The sequence below is a fragment of the Prionailurus viverrinus genome, chromosome F2 (genome assembly GCF_022837055.1).
Source record: "Prionailurus viverrinus isolate Anna chromosome F2, UM_Priviv_1.0, whole genome shotgun sequence".
NCBI classification, from domain to species: Eukaryota; Metazoa; Chordata; class Mammalia; order Carnivora; family Felidae; genus Prionailurus; species Prionailurus viverrinus.
Genome location: NC_062578.1, coordinates 17,231,169 through 17,243,135, shown reverse-complemented (window position 1 = coordinate 17,243,135; position 11,967 = coordinate 17,231,169). Strand labels below are relative to the sequence as shown.

Here is an 11,967-nt window from a genome sequence, read left to right as displayed (position 1 = left end):
TAACCAGTTGAGTTCCAGAACTAGGACTTCTAACTACCGCACTACACCACACACACAAGGGACTCCTGTGTTGAAAGTTAGCCATATGGACCTTCAGATCCCTCCCCTCACTTTGCCTACAAGTTGACGCCAGAGCAAGAAGAAATAGAATACAGGGAACATAAAAAAGAGCCTACAAGTGTATCCACTCATATATAGTGATATAATTTACGAATAAAGGTACAGCAACTTTATAATCATGGGTACTGTTTGAATTCTTAGACCAGGCATTTAAGACCTCCAAAATCAACTTAAAAAACGTGCGTAAAGGTAGATTCATTTGGGGAGAAACATTACCAAGCATAAGTAACTTTGGAAAGGAAGGAATTTCATGTAGGAGGAAGTTGTGGTTTTTTTTTTTTTAAGTTTTTATTTATTTTGAGAGAGACAGAGAAAGAGTGAGTGGAGGAGGGGCAGAGAGAAAAGGAGAGAGAATCCCAAGCAGGCTCTGCCCTGTCAGCGCAGAGCCCAACACAGGGTTTGAATTCACAAACCATGAGATCATGACCCTACCCGAAATCAAGAGTCAGGCGTCCAACCGACTGAGTCATCCAGGCACCCCAGGCAGAAGTTTTCTGCTTGTTGTTTATTTCAATGTCAGTTATACTACATTAAAACAATTGCTTATCAGTAAATAGTGAATATTTTCCCATATCATTACGATAGTGATTAAGAACAAGGGTTAAGAGCAGACATGGGTTGAATTCCAACAATACTACTTCACTAGCTGTTTGAACTGTTTTCTCTTCTATGAATGGGAGTGATACCTATCACCTAGGGATATTGTGAGACTTAAGACAATACAATTAAGGTGACTGGTACAGTGCCAGATTTGTAACAAGTACTCAATAAGGTAGTTTTCTTTTTATAACATCACTATAATGGCTAATGAGTATTCCATCTTATGGCTGTGCCAGGGTCCATTTAACCAGTCCCACACTGTTAAAAATCTGGAACATCTTCAATAGTATGAATAAACAACAGCAAAATTTTCCCATACATTTCTGGTTATTTCTTTAGGGTTAAATCTTACAAGTGATTTAGTCAATCAAAGAATATCCACATTGTAAACTTGTGACACACATTATCATATTATCAACCAGTATATAGTTTTACCAAGTTATTCAGAAATAATTTTAGTTCAGGGGCACCTGGGTGGCTCAGTCGGTTGAGCGTCCGACTTCAGCTCAGGTCACGATCTCGCGGTCCGTGAGTTCGAGCCCTGCGTCGGGCTCTGGGCTGATGGCTCAGAGCCTGGAGCCTGCTTCCGATTCTGTGTCTCCCTCTCTCTCTGCCCCTCCCTCGTTCATGCTCTGTCTGTCTCTCAAAAATAAACGTTAAAAAAAAAATTTAAAGAAATAATTTTAGTTCAAATATATATTGAAGGGACTTAATCAACTCTTGCCAACAACAGACATTTAAAAGAAATATCCTAATTTTATGGGTCTCCCCAAATCTCATGTTGTTATTTATTAGATGTTTCAATTTCTTTTGTTAAATTATAAAGGTCCTAGGCTCCATAAATTAAAGTATGAGACTGGCAGAAAAATAACTGAGATAGGCAAACGTTTTAATGTAGCATGTTACAGATGGGGTATTTCAAGCCATTCATGAGGGGGTGAGTTTTTCCAATGGTTTTCAAAGTACACCCTTTGGGGAGGGTGGAAAAGGGGGTAAGTACTGCTGGCAAGTTGGAATAATTCTCATTCGTTCCCATTTCAATCACATTGGTCTGTTTTACACATTGAACTTATTGGTAAATTGATCTGGAGGATTCTGGACCTGAAAACAAAACCAAAAACATATTTAATGCAAGGTTTTGGGACAACCGGTATTTTGCAATATAAAATAAGTAAATAAAATCATTTGAATCTTTCCCTCACATCCTATGCAAAAATACATGTCAGCTGTATTAAAACACTAAATGGAAAACACCTCCATAATGACCAGAGAATATGGGAGAGCATTAACTCCTTTTTAAGCATACTGATGAAAGTAGAGGCCATAATGAGAGGCACTATTTCTCTGTGTTGGTTTTTCCTAAAAATATGTGCCTCTGACAGATTCAAATGTTTTTGTGGCTAACAAAGTGCAGAAATGCTACATATCAATAATACTGCCAGGGTGGCTTAGGGTATTAACATCCCTGTTATCTCTATCAGCACACCCAGATTACCCCAAAATGTACACTGTAAACAAAATAATGTCCAAAATGAAAAATGTAATACATTCTATTATCTTAAGCTGCTAGCAGACTCTTGCCATTAAACCCTTCCTCTCCCTAGACATTTTGGAGGCATCACTGCTTTTTCTCTGGAGTCACAGTGTCATCAGCATAGAAAGGCTCTGAAAGTCCTCAGTAGAAAAACTAACTTTATTTACTCATTGTTTACTAAACTTACTTCACTGTAGAAGCCTCCCCTCAACATGATACCCATTAATATCCATAGAATTTGTGGACACAGTTAGCAAATGCCAGGCTGAAAATTAATATATGAATGGGAAAATGCTAGGCAAGAGGTGTCATGAAAGACACTCTGTCCATTTATTGCTATTTTACCAATGTCCAAATTGAGGCACTCTCCAATGTTGTGATCTGCTGACACCTAGTGCTGATGCTTTAATTTAGTACATGCATACATAATTTTCAATACTTTCCTGTCCACCTAAATAAAAATCCCTGCTTGCAGACTGCCTTGGATTTATATTCTTGTACATCATAATTATAACACACTTATATATTGGAATATTATGCAAGGATTTATGTAAATAATCTAAAGGACTAAGAAAGTATGTCACCTTGTACTTTTGCTCTTCTCTTACCCATTCACATATGTCTTATGAGACTATACATATAAAAAAAAGTAATGCTTATTCTGACTCTTTAGGTCATACCCACGAAAGGAACTGAATTAGACTGTGTTCAGGAGATAGAGCCGGAAGGTTCAGACAGAGAGATCAGGCCATTCTACAAAAACTCAAGAATGCTACTGGGATGAGGATAAAGTTTCTTTCAGTAAACCCTTGAACTTTACTTTCTTTTACCCCCAAAGTACCCTTTGAGTTCTAAGTAAAGGGAAAAGAAAAGGAAGAAGGAAAAGTAATAAAACTGCAGTGATAAGTATTCTCCTGCTCCACAGACATTGGTTATTTGGTCCAGCCATTTAAAAATTAATGTTAGTTTGAATTGCAAGCTGTTAGGCTTACGAAGATTAAGATGCAACTTCTGATCTATATTAAATGTGTCTCTGTATGTTTACTTTAATAATGTCAATGCAAATGACACCTGTTTGTACAAATACACTGTATTAATATCTTCCAGGTTTCCTGCTGCTAGTTTGAGAAGATTAGATCACATATTTCAATAAAAATTCTAGTGCTACAAAATCCTGGAATGCCAATTTTGAGGATCACCTGATAACTGTAAAGTGGTCACTCATAAGATAGGGTTAGTATTTTTGAGTATTTGACATTCTCTTTTTTTTAAGTAAGCTCTATACCCAACATGGGGTGTGAGCTCAGGACCTCAAGATCAAGAGTCACATGCTCTACCAACTGAGCCAATCAGGCATCCCCCCTTTAAGTATGACATCTTAGTTAAGTAGTATCAAATCTGAGTATTGCTGGAAACCATAAAGCAATTCCTTACTGTGAGAGGGGCTCCTGGGTGGCTCAATTGGTTGGGTGTCCGACTTTGGCTTAGGTCAAGATCTCGCAGTCCATGGGGTTGAGCTCCATGTCATGGAGCTGTTAGCTCAGAGCCTGGAGAGCTGTTAGTCTGAGCTGTTAGCTCAGAGCCTGGAGCCTGCTTCAGATTGTCTCCCTTTCTCTCTGCCCCTCCCCCACTCTGTCTCTCTCTCTCTCTCTCTCTCTCTCTCTCTCTCAAAAATAAAATAAAAACATAAAAAAAATTCCTTACAGTGTATTTACTAGTTCACTTATGCTACTAAGTTCAGAATATATGAGAGTGTGTGTGTTTGTGTGTGCACACATGCATGCATGCTTTGTGCAATTTCTGTTTCTAACTGAATGTAGCACTGGCAGTTAAAGGCCTAGTTCTTTTGAGTTTGGCAAGTCTAGGCTACTGTGTGACATGTGATGACCTAACTCTATCAAAATTACTGTGAAATCTTTATCTATACGTTTTGTCATGATGTTCTTTGGTTTTTACCTGATACAAACAAAATCCTAAACTCTACATGAATTCAGGCATTCAAAACTTCATGTTTTAAGGTGCTCATTTAGGAAATCATAAATATTGTTTTAGATTAGTATCAAAATTACAACACAAAAATTTTAAAAAGTTTTTAGAGAATCTGTGGATTTTCAATGAATGCATGCTTCGATCTCAGGCTGAGAAACACTACCATGGATGACAGCCATTCATTCATTCAACAATATTTATTGAGGCTACTGTGTGCCTGGCACAGGGAATCTAACAATCAACAAACTGCTTGCCCTTATGAACAGCCTTACAGTCTAATGGGGAAGAAGGACAATAGACAAGTAACTATATAATTTCAGATAGTGATTAGTGCTATAAAGTGAGCAGGATAAGGAAATGGAGAGTGAAAAGGACAGAGGTTGGCAGGAATGGCATCTTGCTGGAGCTGACATTTGAGCAGACACCTAAAATGATTACCTGGGAAAAATTTTCCAATCAGAAGAAGAGCAAGTGCAAAGGCCCTGAGACAGGAATGTATTGGAGTGTTTGAGGACTAACAAGGTGGTCAGTGTGCCAAAGCATCCAGCCAAGGAAATGTCTGAAGTACCCAGGCGCCAGATCACAAAGGGTCCTATGATGTTGTAGTAATGACTTTGGTGGTTCCTAAGGAAAAAATGGGATTGCAGAAGGCATGCTTTAGATAGACTAGAGGTGGAACTTCTGTCCCTGGAACTCAGCCCTTTTTTTTTCTTTTACTTTTTAAAATCAACTTTATTGAGGTATAATTTACACACATAAATGCACCCCTTTTAAGAATTCAGTTGGATGAGTTTTGGCAAATGTATATATCCATCTCCTCATCACCATAATCAAAATAAAGAATATTTCCATCATCCTAAAAAAGCTCCCTTGTTCCCTTTTACAGTCTGCATCCCTTGACCCAGCACCAGAACCAGGAACTCCCTGGAATCTGGAGAATCATTATTTTTAATGAAGACTTAGAGCTGTAAGGACCTAGATCTGTGCTGACAATTGAGAGCCACTAGTCACATGTGGCTACTTAAATTTAATTAAAATTGAATAAAGTTAACAATTCAGTTTCTGGGCGCCTGGGTGGCTCAGTCATTAAGCATCTGACTTCAGCTCAGGTCATGATCTCGTGGTTCATGAGCACAAGCCCCACATCTGGTGAGCATGTGCCCACGCTGCAGGTGAGCTTAAGCCCTACATTGGGTGAGCCCAAGTTTCCTCTCTCTCTCTCTCTCTCTCTCTCTCTCTCTCTCTCTCTCTCTCTCTCTCTCTCCCCTCTCCTGGGATTTTCTCTTTCTCTGCCCCTTGCTCACTTGTGCATGCTCTCTCTCTCAAAAACAAAACAAAACAAAACAAAACAACAACAACAACAACAACAAAAACCCAATTCAGTTCCTAAGTTGTACTAGCCACATTTCAAGGGCTACGCTAGTGGCTGCCATATTGGACAGGACAGGCATAGGACTTTTCCATCATTGCAGATAGTTCTATTTGGCAACGCACAGTTGTTACCCAGGTGGAATCTGACCTTTGCCACATGAAAGTAGGCTAAGCAGCCTGAAAACTGAGTAAACCATACAAGTCACATTACCTAGTTTTATGTTACTATCTGTGTTTATTACCTTTATCACCAAATAATTTTAAAAGCCCACGTATGGGCCAGAGTGTTGAAGGAGGAGAAGTGTTCACTGGGATGGCATAACAACAGTAATTACGAGGTTGTTTACTACATAGAAATTCTTCCTCCTTTATAAGTTTAAAGGATGTCCTATTTTTTTTTTTTTACGTTTATTTATTTATTTTGAGAGAGAGAGCAAGCGAGGTAGGGCAGAGAGAGAGGGGAGAGAAAGAATCTAAACCAGGCTCTGAACCATCAGCACAGATCCATGGGCTCAGATCATGACCCGAGCTGAAACCAAGCGTCAGACACTTAACCGACTGAGCTACCCAGGCACCCCAGGATCCTACTTTTATTAAGGGAAAGGGTGATTTCTTTTATAACTCATAAGGCACCATTTTAAGTAAAATTAAATCTTAAAATCATGGTCTTACTAAATTACACATTTTTTTTCTTTTTTGAAAGGGGGGGTTCAAAGCAAATATGCTGAAATATTAACATATGTTCAACCTGGTAGTCGGTACATGAGTATTTTTATATAATTTTTCTGTACACTTAAAATGTTTGAAATATTTTAAAAGAAAAAAATGTAGGCTTTCACTTTAAATGTTGGACAAGAATATTTAATGTTATCAAAATTGTTCATGATTTGATTAAACAATTCAGGTTAAAAGTAGTTTAGCACACTAGTACAGCATAATGGTCAGTATGACAGAAGACTCATTATAGTAAACATAATGATTAAGCATACAGGCTTTGGAGCCAGACTGCTTGGGTTTTAATCCTAAGTATGCCACTTACTAGCAATGAAACACTGAACAAATTAAATAACCTCTCTGTGCCTCAGTCCTCATCTGTAAAATAAAAATAATAATAGTACCTGGCTCAAAAAATATTATAAGGATTAAGTAAATATATGTAAAGACCCTGGCACATAATAGATCCCTAATTAGTGTTAATTTAATAGCTACTATTATGGTGATAATAATGATGATACAATTTTGGTTTCCTAATACTTTTAGAAAAAAGGAAATTGAACAGTCCATTAAAAATGTTAATTGTAACCTTCTAATTGATAAGACTAATTTTAATTTTTTTACTTATTTTCTAAACATTCTATGTAAATTCCTGTTGTACTTAAAACAACAGAAACCAAAGTCTGGGTTTTAAGTCCTTCCCCAGATATGACCCACAGTCTGATAAACACTAGTTTCCCATGTATGATCCTTGGACCAGCAGTATCAGCAATACCAAAGAACTTGGTAGAAATGCAAATTCTCAGGCTCCATCCCAAATGCACTCATTCTGGGGTGGAGCCCAGCAACCCACTGTTACATTCGATTCTGATGATCACTAAAGTTTGAAAACTATAGTGCTAAAGCATAACCTTTAACTCTACTTGACCTCTTTCACCTTTATATAATAAGAAATACTGCCAATCATTCTTCTTCAAATACTCTCTGCAAATACTCTCTGCAACTCTTGTTCACAAAGTCCTTCTTCCACCCTTTGAAATACCTCTCATGAGCCTTTTGAGAATATCTCCTCTCTGTCACCAGTTACTGCCTGACACAGAAAACGCAAATGCTTTCTGGAGCCAAGCAGGTAATATGTCTCAAGGGACCTGGTATATGACCTTAGAGAGAGAACTGCTGGCCACTGCACAAAGATGTTCACATTAAAAAAAAAAAAGTTAAACTGCTGCTGGCCAAACAAAAACACATGTAAGCCAAGTTTGGCCACTGGCCACCAGTTTGCACTCACTTCTTGGCTAATTCTCTCTCAAATCACTAAGCAGCTGTGATGTAGTGGAAAGAGTGAGTACTAAACATGGAAGAAAACCTTGATTTGAAGCCCAGCTCTGCTACTTGCTAGCTGGGTGGTAATAATGATGATGATCATGTTAACCTTCCAGAGTTAAACCTATCTCACAGGACTGTTTTAAAGACTAAGATAATATTCTGAAAAACACTCCCCCTACAACAAGCCCTCAATTTTTCATAGCATTTGTGGTATTTATTTTCTTATACTGTTTTGATTGATTACATACTTTATTCTACCTATATTTATGAACAATTTAGTTTAGCCTATTTCTTCTACTAGACTTGGAGTTCCTCGGCATCAGGGATGGCATTCTGCATCCTTTCAAGTTCTCACAATACCTACTTCAGTAATTAAGTCCCTCACATATCCACCCTCAGCTTCAACAAAAGCTGATGACTCAAAGTCTGATTATCTGGAGTAGAGATCTGGAGGAACACAGTCAACTCTTAGTACAGATGTATATTTCATATAAGAAAGTATGTGGCTGACTTATAACAATCCCCAAAGTTATGATTCCCTTCCTTTTCCAATATAAAAGAAAAACAATAATGGTTATGCTCTTGTTAAGTGGGTGCCTCTTGCTTTTACATTTACTAGGTTTATTAAAAGCAATATAGGAATTTTAGGGGCGCCTGGGTGGCTCAGTTGATTAAGTGTCCAACGTTGGCTCAGGTCACGATCTCACGGCTTGTGAGTTCAAGCCCCGCATCAGGCTCTCTGTTGTCAGTGCAGGGCCCACTTTGAATCCTGTCTTCCTCTCTCTCCACCTCTCCTTCTCAAAAATAAATACACATTGAAAAAAAAAAAAAAAAGCAATAGAGGAATTTTAGAAGTGCCATACTAGAAATTTACGGGGAAAAAGAGGGTTTCAGTTTTAACTGCATTTTGTCAATTCAGATAGAGGTGATGCTGGGGTAATGGTGATAGAAGAGGTATATATCAGAGCAGCTAACATTAGGGGCTCAGCTCATTTTCCCATAGGGAATACTGAGATGAGAATAAGAACTATTAGTGGGGCTCCTGGGTGGCTCAGTCGGTTAAGCATCTGACTTTGGCTCAGGTCATGATCTCACGGTGTATGAGTTTGAGCCCTGCATCAGGCTCTCTGCTGTCTGCTTCAGATTCTGTCTCCCTCTCCCTCTGCCCCTCCCCTGCCACATTCTCTCTCTCTCTCTGTCAAAAATAAATAAACTTTAAAAAAAGAAAAACTATTAGAAATCTCATCAAGATCTTTTAAAAGTTATTAGGCAATTAAGATCATGGATTTGGGGAAGAAGAGGAAGGAAGCATGTATATCTCACATAAGCAAGTTAGAAGCTTGCTGCACTCCTATGGCCTTATAAGAAACAGCATGTCTTATTTTGTCTTAACAAAACGTTCTTACTTTACAGGTACCCATGCCTTCTAAATGCCTGTAAAAAAATAATTCACATACTGAACGTGGCATGGTTAATGCCCCTTTATTTGTTAGCCTTCTTACTTTCTGAACTTTGCATCTACAGACTCATTAAGTGACTTGAAGGTTAAATGACCCAATTTAATTCTAGAATTGATCGAAAACTCCTTTCCCTCCTCCTATGAACTGTGCTTTATATCAGGGTATTTTATTTTTTTCCTTTCAAAAGTATCATTCTTAAAATTAGTACTATAGTAACAAATGGGTTTAAATGTCAGATTTAGTTTTGGAAGAGTATTTCTAACTAATCATTCCACATGGGGAAATGAACATTGGATGAGTCAAATGGATTGTGCTTGACAAACCAGCAAAAGGCTACCCATTTTTTCAGTAAGGTGGGAAGTGGTTATTTTGTCAAGGGTGATTTAGAATGACATATTCAAATGCGATTTAAAAAATCTATTTCACTATTCATATGTATTATCAGTAAAGAAAATTTAGCTTGGTGATGTCAAAACATAAAAGTGCATGCCCATGTGCACACTGCTGTCATTTTTCATGTGTTTTGAGGCTTTCATAATTCAATTCTTTGGATTCTGTATGACGAAAATAAAATTTCACTGAAGGTGTAACTTCTCAGTAACAGTAGACAATAATTTCCACCTACTAGGCATATTCAATTTCTCAACTTAAAAACACTCAATTAAAAACCAGTTCCAAGACCATGTATGTAGTTACCACCAAACTATTGTCAGAATAGAAATAAACAACTTTTCTTGCATGAATTAAGAAAAACTTTATTTAAAAAAATTATTTTTTCAATGTTTATTTAATTTTGAGAGACAGAGAGTGAGAGTGTGAGTAGGGAAAGGGCAGAGAGAGAGGGAGACACAGAATTCAAAGCAGGCTCCAGGCTCTGAGCTGTCAGCACAGAGTCAGACACAGGGCTTGAACCCACGAACCATGAGATCATTACCAGAGCCAAAGTCGGATGCCCAACCGATTGAGCCACCCAGGCGCCCCAAAAAACTTTATTGAAAATTATCCCTTTCAAGATAAGTAACATTACCTATCTTGTATTATGGTAACATCATTTGTGCCATGGGCCAGGAGAATTGGATAAGAGAATAATGTTTAAATAATTTCTCTTTCAAACATGTCATTTCTTTTGAAGAAAACTGTAGACAATAATTAAGGTGGAAGTCAGTAGTAATACCTTTTAGGAGTGTCTCACAGATGGTTCATTTCAAAGCATCAAATTCTATTTACCCAAAAAACCTAGTATGGTAAACAATTCCCTTGGCAGCTACAGAAGACTCAAATGGCCTCATGGACTGCACTGATGTATACATTTCGTCCCAGACGTTTCAGAAATTTTGACATAGTTCACTTATCTAAGGTTTCAGAAAGCAAGACTTTCCAGAATAAGTGAAAGGGGCTCACTGTACAATAATAATTAAAACAATACTAGCTTTCAATTAACATATCAATGTGTTGTGCATGAAGAGGCAATTTCCAAGCACACAATAAAATAAAGCTCTGTTGCCTCCTTAAGGGTAAACATCCTTATCGCTCCTTCCCCCTAAGAGATCCAGAGGCCTAACAAAAGGTGTGAGCTTAACAGCTCTTTTCTTTTGTAGAAAACAGTATAAAAAACACTCTCTGGGTCTGAGATACACTGGTGGTTTGACCTTGGACGAGTCACTTAATTCCTAGTCTGTTTCCATAACTGTAAATGGAGTCGACAATACCTGGTATCGTATTACAGGATTGGTGCCAGAATGAAATGATATATGTGAACGTATTATGTAAACTATAAAGCAACAGTAACCGGAAGTTAGTTATTATTTTATATAATACTGGCCTAAACTTTCCTGCTATGTCCCGTCTGCAATATGGGTACATATCTAGATCTGAATGCCTAACCGTCGCTTGCTGGCTGTGTGAACCTAAGGAAGTCACTTCCTTTTGGGCATGTTTTCTAACAAGGTTTTTATGAAGAGCAAATATAATGTGTACGTAAAGATTGAGGCAGAAATATATTAAGAACTTAATAAATGATAGCTATTATTAGTTTTGAAGAGAGGATCGTAAGTAAATTATATCTAGTTAAAAGCCTTTGCATGTATATACAACTCTACACGCATCCAAAGTACTGTTATTTGTACTGTAAACTGCAAAGACGTACAGGGAACTAGGAAACAAATGGCGCCTCAGTGACCCTCAATACAGAAGGGGAATAAAGCAGAGAAGGGGACTTAGGTGCCTCAGTAGCTTGGAATAGCGGTAGGAATGAGAGGAGAAGTATGGCAGAAAAAAAGACCTTAAGAAATACTCCGAGAATCAATTCATTGTTTACCCCCCGCCCCCCCTCCCTTCTCTCTTACGACCTCCGGCCTAGATTAGGCCATTTCATTCAACTTCCCAGCCCGCTATGCCGCTGGACATTTATTTACTGTACCTTCTTCACTGAGAGCCTTTCAATTCCCCTCCCCTTCTATGAGTCGTGAACTTCAGACCCTCGGCTTCCGACACCCATTCCCTTTAATTCTGTTTTTTACCAAGCTTCCCTGTATCCTTCTCTCCGCCTAAGGGGGAAGTGAGGCTGAACGCACCGCAGGGCATCCTAGGAAATGTGGTCTCTCATTCTCTTTTGCTTGAGCCCCAGAGTGAGGAAGACGACAAAGAAGATCCAGTTAAAACTACAACTCCCGGCAAGCAACACGAATGACGATCTCCTTTCTGCCCCCCCTTCCTATTGCCTTCCTCTTCCTCCTCTCCGCTGGTGCTGAACCGCATGGCCTCACGGTATTGTAGTTCTTTGCGGATCCAAAATCCTAGCATTTAATGGCCCGGAGAGAGGCTGCAAGACTCTAATTCCCAGAGGGCAGAGCG

At 38.4% G+C, this 11,967-nt stretch overlaps 1 long non-coding RNA gene across 1 annotated transcript; it reads right to left on the bottom strand.

The window, feature by feature from the left end:
* Positions 1-1,592: 1,592 nt before the first annotated feature.
* On the bottom strand, positions 1,593-11,681 carry LOC125156333 (uncharacterized). The gene is made up of 2 exons (XR_007148550.1): positions 11,534-11,681; positions 1,593-1,821 (listed from the first exon to the last, which is right to left on the bottom strand). It is a non-coding gene; the product is annotated as an uncharacterized LOC125156333 (long non-coding RNA).
* Positions 11,682-11,967: the final 286 nt, after the last annotated feature.